This window comes from Eubalaena glacialis, chromosome 1 (assembly GCF_028564815.1).
Source record: "Eubalaena glacialis isolate mEubGla1 chromosome 1, mEubGla1.1.hap2.+ XY, whole genome shotgun sequence".
Taxonomy (NCBI): Eukaryota; Metazoa; Chordata; class Mammalia; order Artiodactyla; family Balaenidae; genus Eubalaena; species Eubalaena glacialis.
This window is the reverse complement of record NC_083716.1, coordinates 76,940,963-76,947,088: the sequence shown is the minus strand read 5'-3', so window position 1 is coordinate 76,947,088 and position 6,126 is coordinate 76,940,963.

Below are 6,126 nucleotides of genomic sequence, written 5' to 3'. Positions count from 1 at the left end.
CCAATTTCCTGACATTTGATCGTCATTTTGCTAAAAAACAAGTTTAGGCTAATAATAGAGGTGAAATCCTGATACAAGTCTGGAACAATCCAGGGAGAAGTAGAGGCTGAGGGGTAAAGCTGAGGGGCAGAAAACAATTTGCGAGAGTTAAGAGACCAATTTAGAATGTGTTATTTTGAATCTAATTACATATCCAGTGGTGACTGCTGACCAAGGACTGAAATCTTGATTCAAGTCAGTAGAGTGAGAATTTATCTTTTAGGAATTCTACTTAAATAATTCTGAAATTATTTCACTACTAAATTGTGCCTTCTAATATATTTTGTTTCAGTTTTGACTGATGTAGTCATTAGGACTTACTGATGATTTTCTTCTTAGGAATTCACATTTAAGACACATAGAAGAGTGTTTAATTTGTTTGGGTCCTATTTTCCACAGTAGGGGGTCCTGTAGTGTGAAAAAGGAGCTGCCCATAGGGCGGCCCTGGGAAGTGGAAGCTGTCAGGGGTCAATGCAGAGAAGATGGACAGCTAAGAAGTGATGGTGCACCCAGAAGGGCTGTCCAACTCAGAAAGGGAGAGGACTGAAGTCATTAGCCCTGTGGAAGGGATGGGACAAAGATGAAAAGGTAGGAACATAATAATACTGGTGGCCAGGAAGGGTTCTAGATAATATAATTTTTTTTTTTTTTAAACTGGGTGGAAGCAACAGAAGGTTTTCAATTTCCTACGTAAGAACATTGTGGCAGATACTCCCTGTTACCTACTCAGCAGCCTTTTCCACCTTGCTAGGGGGCAGACTTGCTCAGTTAAAGAGGGGAGATCCCTGGTCTTAGGAAAGATAGGTTTCTACTTCGGGCCTAAGGGTGAATCATGAGACTCTAGACCAGTGTTTCATTCAGGATTTGGTCAGAAAAGTCCAGTTCTGGGCCCACTACATAATAATACTATAGCTGTAATAGTGACAAATATTCTAAGCCTCATTTTTGTAGTCAACCTTTTTCAGTCATAAGATTGTTGTAAAACAAAACAAAACAAAATTAATCAATGTAAGTGAAATGTGATAAAATATTATTTATTATCTATTCTCTTAACAAACATTCATTGAGTACCATCTTTGGGCTGTGCTTCTGTGCTAGGAGCTTGATATATAAAGCTTCAAGATACAGGCTGTAATCACAGGTTTCATCTCTAATGTGGGGAGATAGATAAATATATGTAACTATATGTGTGTATTTGTGTGTGTGTATGAAGTTCATTTTTTTCTTTTTAAGGATGCTTTCTAGACAAACGGAAGTAAAAGCTCATATAAAAGTTTCATTTTAAAAGAGTTCAAAGTTTTGTTCTCATATTAGTGGAGACCCAGCCCAATATTTGTCGTCATTTATATCTATTATTGTAGTCAGTGGGACTAAATGTTTAAGATGTGATGCTGAGGCTCAATCTTTGTTGTGCCATTTGAACCACCAAAGGTTAAATCAACAGTACACAGTTGTGTGTGATATTCTGGTTTGTTTTTATAGATGTGAAAATTAGTAATTCATATGTAGTAAAAATGGTCACTCTCTGGAATTTTAGCTTGCCATAACACACTACTTCATGATGACAGTGCCAGATAAATGAGCTTTCTCTATTAACAAAGAAAAAGGCTTTTGGCTTGAAATTACGGACTGTGCAAAGTAAAGGATTTGTGGATGAATTGAAAATGATTGTGCCAAAACTGAAGTCTTTTAAAGAAGAGAATGAGTTGGAAAGATTGTTCCTACAGCTAAACTTTCTCAAGAGTTCAAGCAGAGCCTTATCTATTTAACTTTAAATTAAAATAGAAAGTGTAAACTATCCCTTTTGAATCTTCAAAAATAAAGAGTCTGGGTGTTAACTCAGTCATTAAGAGTTATTTGGTTCACAGGTTCTACAACTGGTTGACCTGAAGAGACTGAATTTTAAGACTGGACTGATGAGATACTTTATTTGTTAGCTCTATACCTATGGAGGCTCAGAAATCACCCACGTCCACATTCCCTCTTAAGTATCCTACTTCTTTTTGAAAACTATCTCACATTCCTGTGTTTAGTTTGATCTTTATAAAATATGTTATATAAATGCTACCTGAAACATGTAGCACTTAAAAGCTTCCTGGAATAATTGAGATGTTCTCAACAAAACTGAATAAACAACACAAAGAAGTGGATAAGACTTCTTGAAAATTCATTTTGGCAACTTTATAGGAATTTAAAAACTCTAGATTGCCTTGTTTTTTATATAATGGCCCTACTCTGCTTAATTGGAACCTAATTATTCCTGTTTCTAGATCATTATAGTTCCCTGCTTCCTTCCTTTTCCCCTTTTGTCCTCAGCAAGGAACTAAATGATATGACTTTTAACATTTTCTTTATGGATAGTTCTCATTATGAATAAGATGGAGACAGAAGACAAAGCCATTTATGGAAACGAAGCTCATGGATGACTGGGTGATAATGATTTCCTGTTGAGTGGTAACCCTGATAAGAGGGATGACCTTGCCCATCATGTTCAACACCACATCTCCAGAACCTGGTATGGGAGCTGGTACCTGATAGGTGTTCAGTAGATACTAATTGGATAAATAAACTCACCTCTGTCTTGCGTGTTGCTAATATGCATGACACAGGCTAATTGTATAATCATGATAAAATCACTGTAATAGGAATCATGGAACTTGATTGGCCAATAACTAGATATAACTCTGGGCAAGAAACAAGGCTTTGTTTGTCAGGACATGGATTTTTAATTTTAAAATGAGGATTTTGGACGACATCACTACTCTGAAAACTTTTTTGTTAGTTTTGTTTTAGTAATGAAACATATTTTTAAAAACATATCGTAAGTGGAATATCAACACACTTTATACAGCTACTAAAGGCAGAACAAATTTGGTTTGAAACAGGGCCAGAACCTCCCCTGCTTGGCCATTCTACCCCTATTGCTTCCTCTCCCAGGATGAGCCTTGAGTCATCTTTTTTGGAACCCTAAGGCTCCAGAGAATACAGTTTGATCAATGAATTTCAATAACCAATAGCCAATGACTTAGTTATTTTTAATATTCTAGTTTGAAAATTTTATGACCAGCATGAAAAGATGTCATAGTGAACAAAGAACACACAGTTCTCAATAATAGCTGAAATCAAGCTCTAGCCCTGCATTACTGTGTAACTTTGTGGTTCATTTTCTTATCTATCAAGCAGACTATGCTGCTTAATAGTGGTGTGCTGATCAATGACCAGTTAACCTAGGAGATAATTGTTCTGGTTACCTATTGCTACAAAACAAACTTCCCCAAATTTTGTTTGCTTGAGGGTATTCAGCTGGAAAATTTGGGCTGGTCTGGAGGGTCCAAGTCAGTTTCATTCACATTTCTATTTCCTTGACAGGAATGGATTGCTGGGAGCCTGGATTTAGCTGTGACTGTCAAGTAGAGTGCCTACTCCAGGCCTTTCCAGCATGGCAGATTCAAGGCAGTCAGATTTTTACATGCTCAAGGCTCTAAGAAGAATGTGCCAGCAAACAAGGCATAAGATATGTGGTCTTTTATGACCCAGCTTTGGAAATCACATAGCATCCCTGTGCCAATACTGTATGTCTGAAAGCTGTCACAAGCTTGTCAGATTCTAGGGGAGGGGCTAAGACCCCACCTCTCAGTGGGAGGAGTGTCAAAGAGTTTGCAGCCATGTTTTAAAACTACCAGAGTTATTCTACTCTTCAGTCTCCGTCTTATTACTGCAGAAGTAAAGGAAAATTGGTAGGTGTGAGTAATATATTTCTCCCACAGTCTTAGGAGAAGAATATTACAAGGGATTCTACACTTTCTCAAAAATTCCATGTTGGAATTAAATGTACCACGCCAAGCCAAATGACTACTGAGTTTCTTGAGTTCCATGCTTCAGGCAAGCCTCAGACCTGTGCAACAGAATGTTTTGGCAGAATTCTTTGCCATTGGTATCATTCACTATAAACAAGGCTTCTCTACTTAGGACATACTAAACCACTCAACCATTGTTTAGATAATGGAAACAGGACATGCACATTTGGAGGGCTGCTTCTAGAATTGCGATTCTAAGAGTTCCTGGCATGTAGGTTTTGTTATGCAACTAGAACCATTTGGATATTTTTTTCCTGCCTCCCAGTAATATTAGAAACAAATAAGTTGAAGCCATAGAATGTATGTTGTCTGGGGAAACATACTGAATGCACTTTTGGACACAACTCTTTTCTTAAAAATGTCTTATAGCGTGGAAAGAGAATGTGAAAGTGTTTAGGAGGCTAAATTTCTTATTTTCCTTTGTACTGATAAATGGACTTGGCTGGACTTTTTCTACACAAATGAAAGGTAACAGGGAGTATTGTTTCACTATCAGAAATGATCTTTTTTTTTAACCTCTGTTAACTCTACATGTTGCCTGGAGAATTCTTCTCCTAACGTGGAATATATAACTCAAAATTTTTAAAGACACATAATGGAAAATAATTTCAGGAATCAAATTACATTGGTGGAAAATTGCCACAGAATTGTTTCACAAAACTAATGAAAGAGTTAGTTTTAAGAACCAAGAAATATGAGAGATTTTCTTAGTGTCTTGCACAAGACCGCTTTATACCAAGTGGATGTGCAGTCGATAAGGACGTAAGTACCAAAATGTCTCTCCTAATCATCACAGTTGTCTCTAAAATTAACAGTACAGGTCAAGCCCTTTGTTTACATGAAGGTAATGGGTCAACTAGAGTTCTTGCTATCCCTCGGAGAGGTAATAATAATTATTGGCAGGTGCTGCAGTATTATTATTTAGATAACTTGCCATTACTGAAGGGAAGGGAGGGCAGTGTTCTGAAAGCTTGGGGCACAGAGAAAGTCACTGCGGCTAGAGCCAGGAGAACTGCTGGGATGGCTGACCAGAGAGAGGCATCAGGAAGGGAACCCTGCACCTCAGGAGGCAGCACTGGGATGCTGTGAGCCAGACGCGCAGAAAGGAAAGCTGGGGTGAGGAGCAAGGTGGAGGGGTATACCCATGAAAAATGCTGATTGTGCTGTTTTGTATAAGGGTGTGCCTATCTCTGTAAGCGTCCTGGTTAGGAATATAAAATAACCTAGTTAACAACTTGGTTATGGTTAACTTAATCTCTATTCTTCAGCCTTACTTGGTAAAGTGTTAACAAGATTGTAAAGATTCAATGAAATGACACACCTGGCAGTGTCTTAACACAAAAGGAGTTCTTGATAAAATGATAGTTGTGTCATTAGAAACAGAGAGCCCATCCAGTTGACTAATTTGAGGAGCATTTTGTAAAGGAACTCTTTATAAAGGCCTGGGAAGGATGTGGTGAAACCCCAAGCTTAGTACAACTGTACTATTCACCTGAGGCCTGAATAAATAAGAAAAGGGGGCATTTACCAGAACCTGGAGACAGAGAATAGTTGGAAAGGGATGCCCAAGAGGAGCTGGGACTTTCAGTAGACGGATGAAGCCAGTGTGTAGCAATCCCACAGGAGGGAGCTGGGGGAATAAATAATCCAACTGGAGCCAAAGAGTAAGGGAGCTCACTGATGACATCCATATGGGTCAGCCTCCCAGGGGTACAAAGCAGGGTGCATGGAGAGTGGACTTGGAGGGGCAAATGGAAAAGGGACTCAGCATAACCATAATTATAACTATTTTTTCCCCATTATTCCAATATCTAGTACCAGAATCCTCAACACTTAGCACAGTGCCTGGGACCTGGATTTTCAATAATAATCTGTTGAATGAATGAATAAATTCCCCACCCATGATTACATCTATTAGGAATTAAGTCAGGTTGATATTAAAAGAAACCCAACTACAGTAGCTTAAAAACACAAGAGTTATTTTTTACATAAGAGAAATCTGGAGGCAGATTTCCAAAGAGGTAGTATTTTTCTGAGTACATTTTTACCTTGAATAAAATCTGCTATAACTAAGGAAGAAGGTCAGCATTCTCTTGATCAAATAGGATGGACATCAAAACCCAAATTTTCTCACTTGAGAAAAGAGAGTTATGGAAGAACCACATAAGTTATCTCCCTTTATCTGTTTCTTAGTCTGAGTCTGAACTAGCCAAATAAACTAGTCATCTGC